Raw genomic sequence first — 22,679 nt, forward strand, 5'->3', positions numbered from 1 at the left:
GGCATGTAAGTGGCTACTCTCAGTTCTTGGTTGCAATCATGCCTGTGATGCCTGAGAGCTCTTTGGGGCTGTGACTCCCAAATGTGTAAGTGTTATTGCCATGGATTAGAGCTAGAGACTTCCCTCTCCTCTCTCAGATACAATCATCTGCTGGAAAGGAAAGTGTATGGGGGAGAATAGACAGCATTAGTAACCCTGTAGGAAAAAGTCATAAGGAGAAATATCAGGCAGCAGTTCCTGAAGAGTAGAAAAATATCCTGTAAACGCTCCTCCAGAAACCAGTAACATCTAGGAGGTCCATGCTTAATAGCTAGGGAGGTGATGTAAGTTGTCTTCTCTGCAGTCACGCTGAGCAAGTGGAGCTCTCTGCGAGGGCAGAGCAGACTCTTGTGCACTCTTGAAGTGGGGGTTTGGTTTATCTGAAGCACTCAAGATTGACTCAGGCAACTGCAAACTGCTTGCTTTGCAGACAGAAATGTGTAGTCCCAGGGACACTGAAGCAAGTCTGTGCCTTCTCTCCTGTGAAGTCTGAGTCTCTTCTACATAAGGGAATAATCGGTTTGCACTGGAAAATAAAGCTCACTTGAAGTCCTGTGGAAATTAGTATTTAAAAAGAAAAAAAAAGCAGATCAATCACACCCTAAGGCATATACACAAAGAACCAGTTCAGGGAAAAGAAAGTGGAAATGGCAAATCCTTTATGTTCCAGGAAGGTCATATCCTAGGCAAGAATGGGCAACAGCAGTTTCCATCATCTTCCTCTGGATTTGCTCCAGGCACTTGCGTTCTGGTGTGAAGAGCAGTCAGTCATGCAGCCAAGCAAAGCTGCTGAACTGCGAAATTCCACGGCGGGGCCCTGCTCTCTGGCTCTCACCTGCACCTCTGCAAGTTCCCTCCCTAATGTCCCTGACAGCTAAATAATCCCACAGATGAGGATTGTTTGATGTGTGTCTGCAAAGAGGCACAGGCACTGTCATTTGTGCTTTGTAAAGGGGAAACTGAGACACACAGAGGAAAATATTTTCAGGAGTCCTGACAGAGTTGTCATTTGGCCTCCCACGTATGTTTCAAATAATTGCAAAGAGAATGCTGACTTTCCTCCCATCTTTGTAGTATTTTTCAGAAAGGTTTTTTGAGTGCTGCATGTTTGCAGTGGTGGGCAGAGGACAGTCCTGTCTATGCAAATAATTTTTCACCTTTCAGAGAAACTTTTTCCAGTTTGATTTCAAGTTCATTGGAAATATGCTTTTCCCACAAATACTTCTTCCAAGGTGACATTGTGGTATTTGAAATGGAAGCATTCATGAGCTTGGAGAGTCCCATAGGATTCGTGTCTGTTTCGACATAGGTATAGCTCAGCAGAATGCAAACCAAGAGCAACTTGACAGTCATTTCAGAAATCTCATTACTTGAGTGCTGATGCATCTTTGTTTTAGTCTTATGAGCCTGTGCCAATGAAGTATTTACAATTTCATTTGAAAATTGAAGTTTACTGCAGTACTAATTCTTCTCCGTTCAGATTCAGGAGTTATAGTCTGAAAAGGAGAGAAGGCAGTTGGGATTTGGCAGGTGCATGTGTATCAGAGTCCAGGTAACATTTCCCTTACCACAGTATTCTGTTCTGTTGCAGTTCTTCCTCAGAAGTAGATTGACCTAGTTAAAAAAATTATGTGGTACTTCTGTGAAAGCTGATCAAGATTTACTAATATTTTTTTTTACTTAACTGAGGCTTTTTTAGCAAGAGGGTTAATTGTTGGTCTCATACTGCAGGCTCCAAGTGAAGTTTCTAAAAAAAGTGTTCAAAAGTGCTTGGTGCTGGCCTATCTCTATTCCAGTTGAAGCAGTGAAGATGCTCCCAAGACACAGGTGTGGATGTAACAGCACAAAATACCTAGTGCTTCTGGGAGCAGAGGATAAAATGTTGGGACAATTTGGATATGGACTAAAATTGCAAAGGGCTGTATCTGTGCCCTGTCTGTAATACAGCTGGCAATAAGGGCTGAGTCAGTATCATGTCATCTGTTGGGAGGTGATCATATTTGCCTATCACATCATGTACCAGGATGGTATCTAGAATCTTAGGCAGGAACAGGAAGCAGTGGCTTTATAAGAAAAGTGTTTAGTCCCCATTTTAGATCCAGCTGATGTCAGTGTGGGATTTGCCGTTGACTTCAGTAAGAGTGGGTTCAGAGATGGAAAAAAGGAAATTCCATTTTAGCTCCAGCTGATGTCAGTGTGGGATTTGCCGTAAGAGTGGGTTCAGAGATGGAAAAAAGGAAATGTGGAGTTTGGGAGGAAACATTAAGTGATTCAGGTATTTGAAGAAGATAGGATAATACATTAAGAAGTTTTGTGTTTTGGAAGATTAATGTTAAAATATTATAGAATGTGATCTTCAGATTTCATGGACATGTGGAGGTATAGTAGCTTTCACCAGTGATCTGTTGGCTTGTAGGATACTGGTCCAAAGGCTTTCAGTTTGCTGTAATGTGTTCTTGTTCTCCTGTCATCGCTAGTTTAATGCTTTCTTGGGCATTTAGCCCGTCCAGCTGCATTTATGAGACTATTTCAATTTCTGCTACTTTAGAGTGACCATAAAATGCCATTGCTGTCATGCAATTGCATCTGTGGCTTGAACAATACTGAGTGCCTCTGTTTTACTTTATTGAAGCAGTTAATTCTAGTTTTCGGCTAGCAGTGAAACACGGGATTTCTCAGTGGAGAGATCTTTTCCCTTTAGCCCTGAGTTGGTCATTTATGGTAACATTCACAACGTGCTGAGGCTTTTCAGGTGTTCAGGAAGGAATAGTTCCAGCTCTAATACAGATAAACAAAGAGGGAGCAGTATTCAGGTATTTGTTCTTATTCTTAAAATAGGAGCTAAAACAAGTGACTGCCAGCAGCAAATTAAAAGATGGACATTAAGAAGTATTCAGGATGTCTAAAGTAGACAACCTTTTCAATGAGATGAAGTATGCTCTGCTAATTCCCCATTCTTACTCCCAAATTTAATTTTTAATCCTACAGTTATTCTGGCTTTTAAGCCTGTATCCAGCTACCAGCTTATTTTATCAAATGGAGATGATGTTAGCTATGGGGGATTCAGCTGAATATGAACCGTATTTCTTGTTGCAAACTCTTCACCTGGTTCCATTGGCTTGTCTGTTGACTGCATTGACTCCCTAGCCAATATGTAAGGTCACTGCTTGAAGTGGTCAGTGGAAGAAGTTGGTTGTTCATCTGTTGAAGTCATCAAGATGTTTTTGTCATTGAGCCAGGGAGCTGGGCAGAACCCAGAAAGTCACTGTGTAGACACTGCTTCTCCTCCTCTTGTGTGGAAAGGGAGATATTTATGTGTAATCCAAGTCCCTGTGGCTTACATGGAAGTTTAGAGTAAAATGAGCATAACCATTGCTCACAAAATCAGGAGGAAGGATATACTGAAGAGTGAAATGTTGGTGAACTGAGCTCTACTGAGAAAGAAAGAGCTCTTCGCTTTTTCCATTTTGGAGAAACCCTTTTCTCCTTCATGGTATTGTAAATGGTGACACAGACACAAAGAGATTTGGAAGGTTTGTGGGGCTGTTTTTGGTTTTGTTTTCCTTTGTTTTTAAAAGTGTTCCTTTGTTGTGATGTGTCCCCGGAGGGGTGGTCGCCTGGTTACTGGGCTTGTTGCAGGCAGCTGCAGTGCAGGCAGCTGCAGCACTTATGCCTGCAGATCTGCAGTCTGGCCCTGCCTACAAGGACTCGCAAGGCTGCTGGATAGGCAGGGACTCCCTGGATTTTCCAGCCCTGTCCCAGGTCAGACATTTATGGTTAGAAGGTTATGCCTTCATGAAAGGAGCTCCGGTCTATAATTTACTGCTCCTGTTGCTCTCACCTCTAAAGCTATTCAAAATACTGCAAACTTTCACAAACCTTCTAGCCTAAAATTATTTACGGTAGTTTATCCCTGTTTGTTAGTGTGCCAGCATCATACTTTTATAGAAAAAACCTTCTCCCTTTGAGACAGCCCAGAGCACATTCCTGTCTCTTTGCAGCCTTTCTTTTGCAGGGCTAAGCAAGCTTGCTGAGTTCTTCTCATTTTTTGTACAGTGAATTCATCCTTCTGGTCACAAGTGGCCAACAAGCTCTGTCCTCAGCCTATATAATGGTACAATTGTCATCTTATATTTAATGGAAATGCTGTCTTTAGAATAATCCAGTAGCACTTTTTCCTTTTCTACAGCCACATCGTGCTGATGGTTTGTATTTATGCTGTCATTAACCAGCAGTAGGTCTTTCTCCTCCAATGTTGTTTTGTACTAATGAACTCCCAGCTTGTAGCTGAAATTCCTGATAACAATTTTCAAAATGCACTGCTTTGTAGCATTATAATACATATGAATTCTGTCACAGCAGTTCTCTAGGTTTTCTCATTCTGTGTTATAGATTTTCTGCTTCCATAATTAGTTTCTTCATTCATACATTTTATTAGTCATGCCTGTATTTCTGTCAAGGTTATTAATTAAAATACTGAATAAGCTCCATCGCTGATTTCTGCATTAACCTTTGATGCAAACCAGGTATATCTCTTAAACACTGTTCCTTAATTTACTGTTTGAGGTGTAATCCCTTGCTTCCTTCAGATGACCAACTTCACTAACATTTAAAGGGCCCTTATTCTGAAGGATGAGCACAGCTGGGCCCTGGGATTGCATTAGAACTTGTCCCTCCCTCTTTACCATTCCAAAAATAGAGTACTAACCACTAAAAGGAAGTGTTGTCCAGTGGTTTGCGCGTTAATCTGGACTGGCTCATTTTCTGTTCTGCAACAGTGATGATGAGCAGATTAATTAGTCTTGGTTTTGCTCAGCTCTGTTGTATACAGAAACACTGTATGGGGGAGACAGTGTGACCATTCTGCAGTGACATGGTCCACATTTGGTTATGCTGAGTCTTAAACCTTGAGCAAAGAAGATAGGAAATGCCGAGTTTGGATTCAGCCTTTGTCCTCTATTGACACAACTTTGTCTTTCATGTTCCCTTCTAGCTGTTGGAATTGAGGGCAGCCTTACACAACTGTTTCCAGCACTTCATCATTACCTTAACATTTGATGTTTCCCATCTTCTCATTTAATTCTTTTACAGATTAACATTCCCTTACCAACAGCATTGAGCATCTGGATCTGCTTTAGCAACGCTTCAAAAAGTTATCATGAATAAACATTCATTTGAAGAAAGCAGGTTTGTGTCCTGCTTTTATGTGCGAGCTAAGCCCTTTCCTATGGTGCACTAGTTTGACTTTCCATTCTTACTACTGTTCTCATCTTCACCTTATCAGAAAGCTAGTTTTCCTATTTTCTCTCTCTGATCTGTTCTAGGAGAAAGTTAAAATATCCTGAGAAAAATCTTTGCCTCCAGATTTTAAGAACATGAGAGAGAGCTTGCAGATTTTGAAAGCTTGACAATTTAATCATAGAGAGTTAACATTTACGACCGAGAGCCACAGCTGTCACACTCCTGAAGCTTACTGTCTGTTTTAGTCCTTGCCACTTCCCTTTTGTTATTTCCTAAGACGTAAACATAGTATTGATCCCAAGTAATTTGAAAGCTCTTACCTTAGATAGCTCTGGCAAATCTGGGGAGCAAAAACGCTTCAGAAGTTGATCACTTCATCCATGTCTTTACAATGCGGCTGTGTCTAGGAAAGAAAGCAGCACACATGACCAGTGACATGACCTGCCGTCATGTCTCAGTAGCGTATCCAGTTGAAGATGTGAGCGAGTCAGGTTGGTAGACAGTGTATAATTACCCCACTTCGCCCACAGTCCCAGCCTACTGCTCACACCTGCTCTGCAGCAAAAGGAATGTTGTGTGACAGGCTTGCACCAGTGTGTTTTCATGGATAGTTTTCTAATATCCCAGAAATTCTACTTTGTGCTAACCTGAAAGCTAGATGAAGGTGGTTGGAAGAAGCACAGGAATAACTTGAGGATAATAAGTGTATACCCTAACCCATTGTGCTTCTGTACAAACCATCACAGAGAATGATGAAAAGCCATAGATACAGTTGTATATGGGGTTCTGATATTTTATTACTGAAGTCAATGATCACTTTAACTTTCTGACCAATTAAATGTTTGTGCTTAGATCAGCAAAGATATCTGTGCAGGGTGGTAACCATTGACATTATAGCTGGGATCTTCTTGGCAACTAGCTGAACTGGACTTTTTGTTAAATGGATGCTTTGTCTCTGTGGTGGGCTGAGCTTGGCCAGCTGCCAGCTGCCCACCTCAACAGGACAGGGGCTGAAAATAAGATGAAAATGTTCTTTGGTCAAGATAAAGACAGGGAGATCACTTACCAGTTACCACCACAGGCAAAACAGACTACACTTGGGGAAAACTAATTGAATGTATTACCAATTAAAATGTATTTGGATGGTGAGATACAGAGACAAAAACTAAAACACCTCCCCCAGATACCACAGATTTGGCATCTCCAAGTATAACAGTGGCCACATGAACTTCTCAGTAAGGATCATTCTTGCTTCATCCAAACCCACTGCAAAACTGTTTTGTGCAAAGACTGTTCTCCACAACAAGAGCCCATCCGCAGTGCTCCTGACAAGGAGGGAGCATGATGGTTTACCCGGGGGACTCATGTCGCTGGTCCAAAGTATGCTGTTTGCTGAGCTACTGGACAAACTAAGTCTTAACCAAGAAATAGCTGCCGAAGTGCAGGAAGCCCCTGACCTTGAGCGGTCAGGATTGCAGAATAACTAGCAAAGTAATTTTTGAACTAAGGTATGGCTGAGAAACTGCTAGTCAGTAAAGGAAGAAGAGAGTGAACAGTTGAGCACTCCAAGTTTTCATGCTCCTTTTGTCACCATAACTTGGAAAGTCTTGGAAACTGAAATTTTTGTTGTTAATGGATGGTGTTAATGGTGAAAGCACGTCACCTGCCTCTCTCATCCAGACTTGAAAGACCAGGTACAAAGCACTTGCTCAAATTTGCCTCACTGGAAAGAATTAAGGTTTAGCACTTCATACACTACATACATACTATGATTTGCATTCGACCACACCATCAAAATAGTTGCAAAATCCCGTGGCAAGAACCACATCTCTAGGCTAAACTAAAAGTATGAAAGGATGGTTGACAGTAACCTTGGCTGATCCTATATTTTTTTCATATCAAGTCTTTGCTCTTTCACAGATTTCCTGTGTGATATTGGGCAAGTTACTCACTCCTCTACATTCTCTCTGTGTAAAGGGGATAATAGACCTGTCATGATATTATTATATAACTTAATTTTAATAGAGATGTTAAAATGCTGCTTTATTTAAACCAAAATTCTTTGTAGAGATATATTATTTTGACAACATTTCTTAGGAAAGGTTTTATTTCTCTGGGTTGACTGGTAATTTCTGATGAAGGAGAAAGAAGATCACTCCCATGTGTGTGGCTAAATGTGGTAGGGGACGGACGATGTTTGGATTTAATGTGAAGACATAGATGAGGTCAAAAGTCAAGAGGCATATAATGTATAAATACAACAGGTAGTAAGAGAGTGTCGAAGAGGCTGAAATTTGCGATAAGTAAAAGGAATGAGACTGTACTGGGGGAGACCATGGTGGAGAAAGGGAAAATTGTGGGGAGGAAGGAGCAGCAGAGAGGAACCACGGTGTACTGACTGCAACCCCTCACTCACTCCCCCTGTGCAGCTTGGGGTGTGTAGATGATTCAGGAGTGAAGCAAAGCCTGGGAGAAAGGGGGAAGGTGTTGTTTTAATGTTTGCCTCTTTGTTTCCCACTACCTGAAATTATTAATTTTAATTGGCAATACATTAAGTTAATTTTCCCTGTATTGAGTCTGTTTTGCCCTTGATGGTAATCAGCAAGTGATCCCCCTGTCTTTATCTTGACCCATAAGCTTTCTTGTTCCTGTTTCTCCTGTTTTCTCTCCCCATCCCACACAGTGAGCCAGTGGCTGGGTGGGAGTTCGGCTTTTAGTGAAGGTTAATCCACCACAAACTCTCATTCTATGTGTGTCTTTACTCATTGTGTTCCTTGCAGGTGCAGTCATTAACAACTCATGGTTTCTGTGAGATAAAAATATCAGCCTAAGTTTTTCAGTTAACAGTTGCCTCATTCTTCAACAACAAATCCATCCATAAAAATCTGACCCTCTGCCAGGACATTAGAGATGCTTATAAGTTTTGCTTGGAAACATCTTATCTGTGTTCATTCATGACATGCTTTGCACTGGTGAAAATCAAGAATGAAGTAATGATGTTGATGAACAGAATAATAAAACTAATGAAAATGGAAAGGATAGCAAACCTTCTGAGACTCTAGCTGTGATGTATTGTGAATGAATCTGGAACGCAGAAGAAACCACAGAACATTACGGAATATAGAGAATATATGTCAGAATACATCTCTGGGTATTCTTGTCTGTGCTGGTAAATGTCCTACTGGCACTAAAGAAGCACATAATGTGCTCTTAACTTTTTAGGCGTTCCATAGTAGAACTTAACTTACCTATCAATATAGACAGAGGCTGGATCAGGTTTAGTCATTGCATGCTCATACAGCAACATACCACTCCTTGACGAGGTGGTTTAGGGTCTAGTGAAAACACTGTATTGAAGAAAGAAAAGAGAGAAGTGTCAAAACAGTACCACCTGTAGAATAAAATGGAGTCAAGGACAGTCCCTTTATATTTCTATTCTTTATTTACATATATGGTAGCTAAGTATCTGTGAAATAATGCTTGTGAGATGGTCCCTTGTGATCTGAACTTCAGCAATAGGCTTGTGAGCATGTATGTGTGTATGGGGAAAAAAGCCATGGATACCAAAAAGTGCTTACTTTTCTCTCTGCTTTAAAGTTAAGTGTCCATAGTGTGTGAGACTGGGAAGAACAGCTACCACGATGTGTGCTGCAGGGGCTGTCTGTGCAGGATTGCTTCTCTCCCCTTCCTGCTCCTGCCCAGCTCCCTGGTGTACCAGGTAGATACTTGGCACAGGCTGGATTTTGTTTTGTTCATGGAAACATTTGATAAGGTAGGTTAAAGGTAGATTTTAGGATGGCTATGGTTGCATATCAAATTAATATTTCTTTGTGGCGGGATATTGTGAGACTATATATTTTTTATGAAATATTTTTTTCTCTGAACATATACTGGGTGTTCTGGAGGGCACAGAGGTTAGGCTCAGCCACAGTTCCCCTCTTCTATGCTGACATATAAAAATGTTAATTAAAGTAATTATGTATATTCTTCTTGTTTGCATTGTGAAGATGCTAATCACTAGCCCTGAAATCTTTCACTCCTTGCTTTTCAGTGACTGTAACATTGCAATCAGAGACACTACCATTAAGCAGGAAATGAATTTGTGCGAGAAAGGGGTCCATTTCTTTGGGGAGCGCTTTTTTTTTTTTTTCCTCTGAAGAGAAGAGGAAAAAAAGTTACAAAGCCATGAGCCATTCAAAAGTATCCATGCACAAGAAACTCTTTCTGTGGTGTAGGATGGCTTAAGTGCTTAAATATTTAGAACAGCTTTAACATGCTTAACATACTGCCAAGTTGATGCTCATGAAAGAACCTGAAGCTGTTTAAGCTCTTAGGGCTGTTAATGGGCATAGAGGAGGCAGGCACTCACTAGAAAGCCAGATCTGTTTCACCTGTTCCAAGTGGCACAGGACATGCACATGTCCTCACATCTTCAACCTTTATTATAGGTGAGATGAGAGGACGCAAAGATCCTCGTCTCCTGCCATACACGCTCCCTCCCTGCTGTGGTCACCCACCAACTTCACTGATTCTTCAGTCTATGGGGGAAGTGATTTTAAACTTCTGTTTACATATGTATCACTGGTTTTTGCAATCTTAATTATGCTGTTTGCTGTAAGAGGAACCGTGTGATACTTAGCAAAGATTACATCAGTCCCCTTGAATAATTATGTCAATCCCCTGAATATCATGTATGCTATCAGAGACAAGCAAGGATATAATAATCACTATAAATGAGTCCATCAGAGCTGATTCTTTTTCCTATCATCACAAAAGATAGTGTCTTGTTGCCCGTAGGAGCTACATTGGCAATTTTTTGGATGCTTCTCTCCTATCATCTCATATGATGGGACAACTGGATTCAAGATTACTTTTTTTTTTATTCTGCGTGTAGTTGATTGCCCTAGTTCTGACTGTGGATGTTGTAATCATGGAGTTAATATCAGAAGGATCATTGGGTATGATTCAGGCTGTAAAATCTCACCCAGGGATTCCATGCATGGCTGCTGGTGGAGCCAGAGCACTTCTGGATATCGAGCTCTACACAGGCCCATATACAAGGCAGTATCATGTCCCAGTGAAAGCTCTGGGAGGTTTGGAGCCTGGCCCAGGACTAAAAGCATCCAAAGGATGCACACAAGAGAGAGCACAGCAGCGCCGCAAGCCCCTGCTAGGGCAGGGCAGCTCTCCTCCTTGGCTAGGCCTTGTTCACACCACATATGAGGGAGGAAAGGAGCACAGTGGAGTTTTCTGTATCTCTCTATTGACTTTAGGGGGGCCTCAGCCAATTGGCAATTGGCTCATGCTGTGCTCCTAACTTGTAGGTGGATGAAATTGTGAGATGTGTTCCTCCCCTTGCTCCCTTTTAGTTTGTATGTTCTTTGAAGCACAATTGTCTTGTTCTTGCTGCTTTGTGTTCAGGGCCTAGCTCAGTTGGCTGAAACCTTTGTTAAGGCATGACAAAAATAAAGTTGATTTTTTTTTTCTTATTACAGCTAACCCATATTTTGATATAGCTTCTCTGCTACTGGAAAACTAACAATGAATAAAGGTCATTTCCTAATAAGCTTGGAGAAAAATCTGAACCATCTTTCTAGTTATAAAAAACAGAGACCTTGTGCACACAATTCCCCTCCTGTTTACACCAGCAGGTGTTTGTTTCTAATCAGTGGTATCTGGAGCTGGAAGTGTTTTGTAGTTCAAGAAATCTCAATGTCTGTAAATATCCCTGCTGTTGTCTACCATATAGTGCCTTATATGAAATACATATTTTTTAGAAATAAAATTCTTCTCCCAATTAAAATGCTAGTTTACTAATGTTAAGCATACATCCTATTGTTGGGAGCTTGCCTGTCCTGTTTGGTATCTGAATGCAACATATTTCTTAGAACACTGATTACACAAGAAGGAGAAGAGTGACTCATAAGAAACTTCATTCTCCTGAGATAAGATCTAGAGATGAGTTGCTTTAATGTGCAAAGTAAATATTTGAGTGACATGTGGCACATAGCTCAGAACAAATCAGAAACCATTTATACGCAATGGTATCCAAATGAAAAATGATCTCCAACATGAAACATTATACATAGGCTTTTTCTAGTAATTTGCCTATTAAAGTAAGATGTAGGAAAGAGAACCAGCCACATGCCATGCAGGAATCTGAAAAATCACTGCAACTAATCTCATCTGAAACCCCAGCCTGCTATAGCTGGACTGTGTGCCTAGACGCAGTGGGGACCATTACTTAGTTTTGTTAGTAGCAGAAAAAGTAATGATTTTCCTTTCTCTTTTTTTTTTTCCTTCTAATATAACAGTTATAAAAGCTCTGAGCCTGATGTCAGAGACATGGTTGTAGCATTCACACAGTCTTACTCATTGACAATGGGAGGCAAAAAAAGCTTAACAGTTTAATTCAAAGTTAATCATCAAATCATAGGAAAATTAGTGAACATTTGCCTGGGTTTGCAGGGAATACCTTTATGAAAAATATGTTATTGTTTTCTTTTTTATTTTGGATCTTGAAAAATATCCTAACTTGGTATTTGAAAATCGTATTTTTGAAACAGTATATGGAAAAAGTCAGTGAGAATGTTTCAAAATTGGTGAAGTTATTTAATGTTGTTAATTTTTTCTCTTTTTAACTAGCTTGGCTGTTAATGGTTTTCAAGGAGAGACTCTGCCCTGTTAGCTGAGAAGTCAAGTCCTCATATTCACCACAAATTCTACTGTTGTGCTAATACATCCCTACTACCAACAGTAATATTTGTGCTTCCAACCTGGCACCACACAGTTTGGCTTGGACAAGGCAGGCAAGGCTCCAGGATGTCAGCTGGGAGCTGCGAGATTACTACTGAGCTCTTCATGCTTTGGAGTAATGGACCACAGCATGAAACACTGCAACAGAGAAACCCTGCTATAAGAAAGAAATTTCATCTACTAGTTATTATCACACCTTAACAAGTGCTAGAGCCAGAACCATGAAGGATTAGACTCACAGACTGGAAAAAATACAGAACACTGAAATTTCAAGCAGAGAGGACAAAGCCCGTTCTGCTGGCATGACTGTGGTGCTGACACTGGTGATTATATAGCTGGGTTGGTTTTGGCATGTCCAAGAGTTGTAAAATTTTCTGCTTGAATTAATAGGCTTTCTGACTTTTCTAAACAGGATTTCCATCTACATGATGCATATGACAAAACCACCTTATAGATCATCATCTCAGAAGGAAGAGGGCTGGACCATTAGCCCTCAGGGTCATTTTTGAAAATTCATTATCCACAGCCAAGTAATTAACTTCAATGGTAAGGTCTGAGATGCTGGAAAGAGCTGATCACTAGAACTGGCTTGCAAGCCAGAGATGTTTCTGACGTAAGAAAGACTATGTGGTCAGATGACTGAATTATTGTCTAATTACAAGCTTGGGTGCAGGCAGAAGAATAAGCATTTCAGTTGTCCCTAGAACTCTACTTTGTTTCAATTATAAAAGTGGACAATGTGGAAAGGAGATTGAACATGTTTTAAATAGGCCAAAAATATCAGGTGTTGCAGACACTAGTTGCAAGTGCAATCAAAATATTTTGGAGGTTGCTTCCCCCAAGGGGACCCTGCCATACACAAAAAGGTCAATGCACACCTATCTGGTACCATAAGGGAGAAGGTCATGAAAGGCACAAATACACAGAATCCCATTGCCTGCTACTTCTCATGAATAGGGGCTTCAGGACCCTACAACCAGGTGTGGCAGGGTCCAGTGTCTGCCTGGGGGAGGCTCCCAGAGGCTCTTGAGTCCCCTAATTAACTGGGACAGTAATTAACCTTAGTCCCAGTGTGGGGTGCTGCACTGACAAATGGCACCCTTTTGTTAATGTTGAGCATACATAGTTTATGAGCATATGTGGATTTAAAAAAAAAAAAATTTTTTTTTTTTAGCCGTGTGTTTCATAAGTTTAATTTTAGGTAGTCCTGTGAGGAGCAGGGAGCTGGATTTGATGATTCTTATGGGTCCCTTCCAACTTGAGATATTCTGTGATACTAATGGTTTCGGCTTCTGCAATGATCTGAAACTGATTTTTTTTTTTTTTTTCTTTCAAAGAGAAGACTATAACTTTAAATCTTGAACTCCTGGATCTTCCTTCAGTTTCTTCACTTGAAAGAAGCAGTATGTTAGAGATTCATCTCTAAAAGAGAAAAGATGGAGAATGCTGAGCACAGCTGCTATTAGTTGTGGTTGGTTTATGACTGAACTACTAACATAATCAAAGATACGAATTGAATCCCAATCAGTTAACTCATGGAAATGCTAAGCATTCCTGAAATTCCTATGCTGGAACCTTCGTGGAAGACGACTTCAACTGCTCGGTAAGTAGAGAACAACATTGTATAAAAGAACATATATTCCCTTTTTACAGTAGATGATTGCATCTTTGTTTTTAGCCTTTTCTCTTGATTGAGCTTCCAGAACACTTAACATCTTGTAGAAAAGAAGTTCCACTTTGAGAGAATGGCATTCCCTGTACCTCTGTACTTGGCAGGAAAGACAAAACAGCTTTTCTGTGTGGCTGGTGTGTTGATGAGGATGGCGTTGGTCAAAGAGTAAGTAATAATAATAATGTAATTTATGTAAGTTACCTGCTGAGTAGGCAACTATTAGTTATATGAGAATGTGACAATAATAAGTAGAAAGCAGTGTCATAAAAGTCAAAAACTAAAATACAGTTTAATGATACGTTAATTAGTAGAATCTATATCATATTAAAATGGAAAAGTCAGACTGAAATTGTACAGACAGCAAAGCACTTGCAGTATAGGACATGGATTCAAAACCAGCAAAAGCCCGTATTGACTTCCATCTGGGCTCAGCTCACCCTGCATCTGGCTACTGGATACTGCCACCTGCAGTCTGCATTGGTCCAGGTCCTTTTGATTTAGTGACAAAACAAATACAAATCTGTCGGGTCTCTTTCTGACTTCTAGAAGCCTCGGGTTTAAACGTATTCGTATTTGCTATCCTCAAATACCTGCTTCTAAGTGATTTTACAGAATACTTAACAAAATTTCAGAATTGCAAAACTAAACAAAACTCCAAAAACCCCACAAAAACCCAGAGCCATCTACTTAGATCTTTTACAGTCCATTCCATCAACAATATAAGAAGAAACAGTATTGCCTGTTAATGGTCACTCACAAATAGTCTTTAATCCAGTATCTCATCTTGCTATGTGTTACGTGAAGACTACCATTTAAAAGCTATGTATCTTTTCCATTGCTGAGTTCAAAATAGGCCATTCAAAGATCTGTGTAGGCACAGGATGAGGGTTGGTTTTTCCTGTAGCTGAAGTTGGGGCCAGAACCTACAGTCCTCCATAATCCTGTTCCCTTTAATTTATGTGCCTTTAAAGTTATTTTTGGACTTGCTCCCAGAGCCCTCTCACATCTGAATGACCCTATTGTTGAGCCTTGAGCAGCAGCTGAGGTATCAAGTCCTTACTAATTAAAATGATCCCATCTACTTTACATGCAGTGCTTTTCTTGATGGGAATAAAAGACACAATAGGTCACTGTAGAGGAAGTTAGAGTCCTCTGCCTGAAACAATTCCCTGAAACTGTTGTTCAGCAACGTTCAAATGTTTATTAGTCTGTATCTGGAACTTTGCCAAGAGAGACTTGTGTAGAGTTAAAGGTGTACAAAAGTAGTACAAGAGATCAGAGAGGGAATTATCCTGGAATCAGCTGTGTAAGTAGGACGGTTGTTAAGGTACTTACTGTACTGTAGAACTTGCTTAACGCTCTCCTGTCAGGTTGTGAAAACACATCCTTACGTTGGTGTATGTCCCTTCTGAATTTACAAGTCATTTGCGCTTGGTGGAGTAGTTTAAAGAAACATTCTGCTATTTTGGGTTTCAATCCTATTTAACTGCTGAAATTCTACCCTTTTTACTGCAGTCCTTATTCTGCAGGCACTGTGACATGAAAAAGCAGTCACATACCCCAGAGAGGCTGCTAGTTGGCAATCACTATGGTCAAGTGAAAACCAGACTGATCCACTTTGGTTTTTGGCATGAAGAGACAAGTGTTCTGCCTGTGCATAGTGTACCACTGTTGGTACCTAGCTGGCTGGGCTACAATGTTGTTCACTTGGACAGTAAACTGTTTTGGCTTACTGAGAGAGCCATTAAACATCCCTTTGTTTGGTGATAGTAAAATAATTGAAAACCACCACCTGAAGACCAGAAATTATACACCCTTAAGAACTGACCAGGCTAGTTAGTCCAGTAAGCGCCGGAACTGGGAATTGTCCTGGCTGTCTCTATGTGTGTGTGCATTTGCATGGAAAGAAAAAGAGAAGACAAAAAATAATCCAAAGAAAGAGTCATTGTGCTCTAAACTCCTTGTTTTTTTCCTGGAAGGTCCTTCAAATGTTGACCCCAGCAGATGGAAATAACGCCAGCATAGCACAACCAAAACTAATTTGCGCAAGTGTTGTTAGGAGGCAGTACCAGAGATATGAAGATGTCTTTGTGCCAGCATAGGGTATCTTGAACACAAGCTGAGTATTCCAGTTATGCAGTTTAGCTTAGTTTTGAAGTCTCTGAAGCTCTGTAATGCCATTTTTAATTGTAAAGTGGTTTTGAGTTATGTTAGGCTGAAAAAAGAAGATACAGGGAGCTGCTTCAGCATGAAACTCTGGCATGAGTCAGCTGCAGCAAGTTGTGCTATGCTGGAGGTTGATGCTGTTACTCAGTTAGGAGCAATTTGAGTTGAAGCAGAGTCCTGAGAAGGGCTCCTTGGCTTTGAGTCACTGCTGAGCAGCGCAGTACCACTCCCAACTCCTGCCTTCAGACTTCTTCTGATTCCTCTTCAGGCAAAATGGAAATGCTTATGTGATGGTCCCAGTATACACACACCTACTTCCCGCTTTAATTGGCAAGTAGATACAAAATCACCACTTCAATATATTTTCACTGAAAGATCATTCCAGAGAGCAGTATTTGCTATGCAGAAAATTAATCAAGAATGTGTCTGCTGCCTGCCTTGCGTCTGTGAGCAAATAATGATTGTGAGCAGCAAGAAGTGGCAAAATCTGTCCCTGGTAAAAGAGGTTCGTCGTTTGTTTGCCTTTCATGAAAGACAACATGCTACTGACATGAGTAGTCCTTCCTTCAAGGGCTGAAATCATGAGCACTGTTACAGTGCTGTTACTGTGACACTGTGCACTGTTACTGTGGCACCAGGCACAGTGTTATTACCAGAGCACAGTCAGCCTCATTCATTCTCAGATGCTTTCCTGTCTTTTACTAGGCACTGTTTTTAGGAGGATTTCACTGCTGTACATGAGGTGCTCTATTTGCTTCTCAGGTACTTCTGACAGACAAGACACCCAGTGATTATATACTGAATGATCAAAAGACATTCTGGTGCTCCTAACCAAATGGTTTCACTTTTGGAGCATAAGGAATTCATGCAAGTGACAGATCAGAGAGTAGGTTAATTTGAACACACCATGCTTCTCTCGAGCAGTCCTGCTTGGAGGGGAAGTGTTTCTTCTCAAAAAAGAATAATGAAACGAGTATATTAGATTATGTACCTCTGGAAATGCTTTGCACTGCTCTGTCTCTCATTAACCCTTGCAAAAATACTAGTCAGATCAATATGTTATAACGCATCTGTTTCCTGGTGCCTCTATCAATTAGGAACATAACAAAGACATTATGCAAGAAATTAAAAGATAATAAAACTTTTCATTGCTGAACCCCGTCTTCTCCCTGACCCATTTGTCCCTGGCATCCAATTCATTTTATTTCTCAGGAAACAGTCCAGTGAATGATCAGCCAGTGGCATTGTTGTTTTTTCTACAGAGCAAATACAGGTGTATCTCTTGCTCCGCTCTTGTTTGAGGGCTGCTCTCAATGGCTTATGCTAAAATGGCTAATAGTTTTCTGTAGCAGTCAGACAGACCAGTGCGTTGAGAAGCTTGGAAGTACTACTTTTTTTTTTTTTACTTTTTTTTTTTCTTTTTTTTCCTGTCTGTCAGCTGTAACACTTTCCCATCTGCCCTTGCAACCTGTCCCTGGATTGTTGTAACAGCATTAATCAGCAGAATCGACAAAAAACAAATTACATGACTGACAGCAGAGAAAGACCCAGATGTTACCTCATCAATACTTTTACATGGGCTGATCAGCCACACTCTGCCTGATCTTAACAGCTCGCTGCTTTGCTCTTAAACAGCGTTCTTGAATTGGGGCATAGCGTGGGGCTTTGCTAGAGTAAAGCAGAGTGTGGAGGGCAGGAAGAGAGAAAGCAAGACTAAGAAAATGAAAGAGTAGCTTTACAGATCCAAACAATCTACTGTCAGAGCTCCCTTTTTACGGTTTAGGAAGGTACTTCTGGGTATTTCAGTTGTTCTGTGAGGGAGGAGACACCCAAGCCATCCAGAGTTGGAGAGTTCAGATTTGGATCCTCCCTCTCATTCTCTCATAAGGAAAGGCTGTAAGGAGATCTGTGAGAAGGAGGTGTGTTCGTAGCGTATGTCTGTCACTGCAACACACCTTTTGCAGAGGAAGTAGTAAAACTAAACCAGCACATACTCAAACACACACACAAGTGTGAAAAATTATATCCTTCCCAGTTAATTTGGAAGGACAGTTTATCAGTACCCTGTCTTGCTGGTATCCTCTGAGAGCAAAAGTCACTTTCAGGACAAAGCCAGGAAACGTTGATTTACGCCTTTTACAGATACTCCTGGTAAAGTCACTCACCATGACTGTAAAAACAAGGCTGATGCAGAAGGAAAATGCAAAGACAGGTTTCTACATTGCTGGGAACCCTGTACCACCATTCTGTTCCCCTTCTGAGCCAGCTTGGTGTGCCAGCTAGTAGTAGTACAGGCTTTCTGGCTTAAATTTGGAACAGGTTTTTAAGTCTTTTGGAATATTTTTTGAGCAATGTCATTAAACTGTGTCTGCAGCATCTAAACCCTGTCCACCACTTAAAGCTAAAAAGGGTTTTAAGGTGCAGAGGTGCATCATCCTAATCACTGAGGGATGGCTTGTGTCTAGAACAGACTACACCCAAAGACAAAGCTAAAAGCAAAAGGCAATTTCTAATGATGGTATACGGTAGATAATGTGTTTAGCCTTAATTGTGTTTACTGTAAGTGGAGCCCTTGAGGGAAAACTAATATAAGCAGTTTCTCAGTCAAGAACGAAGCCACAAGATAGGCGTGTTGTGTAAACAAAATTCACTGTCTGCTAGTGAGCTTTTAAATCTTTTAGAAGGCAGGAACATGGTGTGTGGTGGTTGCAGAGTAAATGTTTACCTGTTAACGGTGATGCTGACTACAAAAGGCCTGACAATACGGCACAGCGTCTGCAGAAATGGAGATGTCCTGGCCTGGCAGCTTCCCAGTTCTTGCAGCTGGGAGATCACTAAATTCTTGGCCCTGGCACAGTGAATTTGCACTATCTGACAATATTTTAATTTTCTGTGTTACCTTAAGAAATAGTCCATAGTATCCCAAATATTCCATATTCCAATATACCAAATTAAGAAATAGTCCATAGTATCTCTGCAAACCACAGACTGAAGAACACTGGTATAGACTAGACTTACATAGCAACGTGAGAAGTCCCAAAATAATACCAAGGTTGCTCCAGTGCAAGAGCGTTTTTCAGGCTCTGTTGTGTGGGAAGAGTAGCCATGTAGCTAAAAAGAGAAAGGGAGAGAGAGGAAACATCAAAGCTGTGAACTGCCTTGTCAGAGGGACATCACTCCTGTGCTCACTCTTACTCTCCTTTTGCTCCACAGAAAATACGCTGATTTTTTTACTCTGTGCCAGACAGCTGGCTGCCCTCAGATCTTCTGCTCGAGAGTCAGCGCAGTGCTTAAAGAGCAGATAAATGTGTGTAGGTTGAGAAGATGGAAAAACTGCATCAGTCTATGGCCTGGGACGCAAGGAGAGGGAGTCTTGTATGTTCAGCATGGCTGTTCTTCAGATAATGAGCTGTGAGCTGGCCGATTCAAACCCTTCTATTTAAGCTGAAAGAGCTTCCTTCTGAGTTCTCCCACATGATGGTCTGAAAATCTGGGATGCAGACTGAATATCTTTACCAAATTAAGGAAAATTAGGAGAGTGAATGCTGCAACCCACGACCATGCAATATTTCTGTTGATTACCAGTTTTAAAGAACAGGTGTTGCTGGGTTATCTAAACATTGTCAAGTTTAAATATCTTTATTTGCAAGTCAGTTTTGTCAGCATGTTTTCCTTTGTTACATAAGCACCTGAGTAAATTGTTGTGAACTTGATAATGTAATTAATATCTGGGTTTGTTTTTTTTTTTCCTTTTTCAATATGAATAGATTGTGAATATCTTCAAACAAGAGTGAGATCTGAGACGGGCCAATTTCTTCAAAAGAATAACTGAGCCTGTAAGTCATCACTGAACAATTTGGTGCCTGGCAACAGAGTGGTAAGGCTGAAGGACTGTTTTTTCAATTGCATGTCCAAAGTGAAAAACTGAAAACAATTTCACTTTGAATCAGCTCAAAATAAAACAAAACATGAATTGAAAAATATAGATTGCACCAAATGGAACATTGTATTTGGCATAAAGCATCTGTGCCATGATGCAGAATTTAAGACATTCACAAGCTAATAATAATAATTAAACTAAGCTGTCTAAACCTATTACTGAGGTGCTACTGCCAGAAGCTGTTAAATGATAGCTTTGGTGGAGTTGCAGAAGATTTAACATCAGAGTGGGGAATCACATCATTGCTCGCTGTAATGACTTCGGTGAGCACTTCTTTCTGTGTCAGCCTTAAGATTTTATTTCTCTCATGCCCACTGAAACATTTATGTGTCTGGGCTAAGTATTGCACCACATACAAAGATTTATATGATTAATAAAAATATCCTTCATACAGCAATTTCTAGTCTGTCAATCTGGAATTTGAGGCTGCAGGTGGAGGATTTATAAAAAGAAACAGAAGGCTTCTGTCCTTACCAGGAGAAAATTTTAAAAAGAGACAAAGAAGAGTACTGCATTGTTGTAGTCACCTGGATACAACCTCTGATACATAGAGAAACCCTGGAGAAGAGCAGGAGCCCTCTTCTTACTTTGGTGCTTATTATCTGTGACGTTGATTCCCCTGTTGACAACACTCCTGTTTACTTCAGCTGAAACTGGAGTTAAATCCTGGGATCACCTTAATCTGTAATTGAACTGAATACAGTATCTTTTTTAAAAAATTGGAGCTGGTAAGTGTTTCTGCTTCATGTGTATTTTCTCTGTTTTCAAGAGGCTTAAGGATATAAAACACCTCTCAAAGCTGTCTTCATCATTAATACATATAAAACTGAGTATGTATGCCTATGGGGTTACTGTTCGTTAACATCATCGTACAGGAGTGACTTACTGTGAAATCTTTTCCAGAGTGTCAAAAGATATTTAGAGATTAATGAAAAGGAATTAAACACCTGAAGACAGCTATATGGCTGTAAAATGAAAGAGATATGGATGAGGTAGAAACTGACCTGAGGAACTAGTAGAAAGTGTTCAATTGATTTCCTTTTTAAAAATATAATTTAATTCATACAAAATATATAGTATGACTGGTGGAAGGAGACTAAGTGTAGAAAATTCCCTGGTCAGAGGACCCTTATCTTGGACTTTTCCTTGTCAGCTGCCATGATGTTGGCGTAAAAAAATTGCAATATTCCCTAAGAAAACAACAAAGATTTGACATTTCTGCATCACAATTTCCAGCTCCCTGAAGATCATAGTAAGCAGAAACCACGACCATTTTTAGGCTACCATCTCTGCAAAGATCTTTCTTATGCTCCCATTCTTTTCTTTTCCTGTTTCATACACTAGTATGATACAAACACAAAATCCTTCTATCCTTACATTTATCATACAAACAGGAATTATTTTTTTTTAATGTTGCATTAATGCCTCAAAATTTTCTGAAAACAACAGGAAATTGTTGACCTGCATGAAATTCTTTGATTTTTTTTTTTTTTTCAAAAATACAGAGCCGGGGTTAACTCTCCTCAAATAACTAATGGAATCAGACATCTGGATTTGTCAATTTAAAGAGAAAAAAAAATACTGTGATGCCTGCTCCTGCATGCCCAGTTCCCACTGTCAAAGGATTCCAGACTGTCACTACAGAGAGAATATCCATGAACCATTTCTATGTGCTATGAAAAGTAGCCCTTAGTTAAAAGGAAGGAAGGGCGATACCTAAATGAAGCAGATGATGTGAACACTCCTGTTTTAATCCTCCTTTTGCTCCTGCCCTTTCCCCCACCATGAGGGTAGGAGGAGGGAGAAGACAGTGAGATGCTGAAAGCTCAAGCTGCCGGCGTGAGCAAAACCTGCACTTTTAAAGAAGCAATTTTCTTAAACAGTTCTCTGCCAGAATAGACATAGGCAGGAAGTAGTGAAATGGATGGTAAAAGTCTGGAAGCAAGGTAGCTGAGTATTTCCTGTTTGCTTTATCTGTTTGAAACAAAAGGGTTGGAAGTTCCTCTTGATGATGAGATCATGGTCTTTGTTGGGAAATGTGCTATGTTTAACATCGTCACAAGGGCCTTTCTGGCTGATCAGAGCTGAGAATAACTGTGACCAAGCCCACTCTGCTGCAGAATATTCTAGTAGCTCATTGGTGCTATAATGGCTTCTGCAGAAACAAGGTCATGCTAACACAGTGAAACGTAGTAAGTACTGACCTTAGCAGGCACCAACTCAAGTAACTGATTGGTTTCCTGGACAAGCTATAGCACCAGCACTGTTGTTCTGGACCCTTCCCCCAGTAATGACTACAGGGCAGTCTCAATATGCATTCATCTAATGGAGATGGCACTGCCTGAAAATTTTACATTTTATTTGCTTGTTTACTTAATGCAACATTTACTCCCTTTCTCCTTCAGATTTGTACAGCAGAATTTTACTTTCCTTGACACCTCCACTCCCAACATTTTTGAGCAGTTTTTCCAATATTTGATCTCCTCATGAAGATTCAAAATTAGATTCATGCTTTTAGTTCAGTTTTCTAATTGTCAAGTTCTTTGTTAGTGTTGGGTCTCATCTTGCACACAACTTGCAAAAAGTACATTGAGTTCTTTGCATCAAGGATTGTTTAATTTTCCTGTACCTTATGTGAATATTTCTGCTGATATAAAATACAGAAAGTGAGCGCATCTGTACCTGCTCAGTGCAGAACCTGTGCAGTGTGGTACTCCCATGCATTCAACTATTGACTTAACAGCTCACATGGTTTGTTGTATTGGGTCCCTCTTTATACAATGACTGGAAGGATTTCCTCTGAGGTGGGTGCAGCAGCAGTTTAAATGGAGAAGTAAGCAGTTATAGAGGAATATGACTGCTAAT

The 22,679-nt window shown here is 40.4% G+C and overlaps 1 protein-coding gene across 1 annotated transcript in view; it reads left to right on the forward strand.

Annotated features, from left to right (window-relative positions):
- Nucleotides 1–8,883: 8,883 nt before the first annotated feature.
- CARHSP1 (calcium regulated heat stable protein 1) overlaps nt 8,884–22,679 on the forward strand; it is a 59,626-nt gene continuing 45,830 nt past the window's right edge. Inside the window, exons 1-6 of the mRNA XM_035895850.1 lie at nt 8,884–8,998; nt 11,926–12,582; nt 13,374–13,639; nt 13,715–13,873; nt 19,642–19,710; nt 20,209–20,542. The gene's annotated coding sequence lies outside the window, so the exon portion shown is untranslated. The remainder of the gene's footprint in view (nt 8,999–11,925; nt 12,583–13,373; nt 13,640–13,714; nt 13,874–19,641; nt 19,711–20,208; nt 20,543–22,679) is intronic.

The sequence above is a fragment of the Egretta garzetta genome, unplaced genomic scaffold, assembly GCF_000687185.1.
Source record: "Egretta garzetta isolate BGI_Z169 unplaced genomic scaffold, ASM68718v1 scaffold176, whole genome shotgun sequence".
Taxonomy (NCBI): Eukaryota; Metazoa; Chordata; class Aves; order Pelecaniformes; family Ardeidae; genus Egretta; species Egretta garzetta.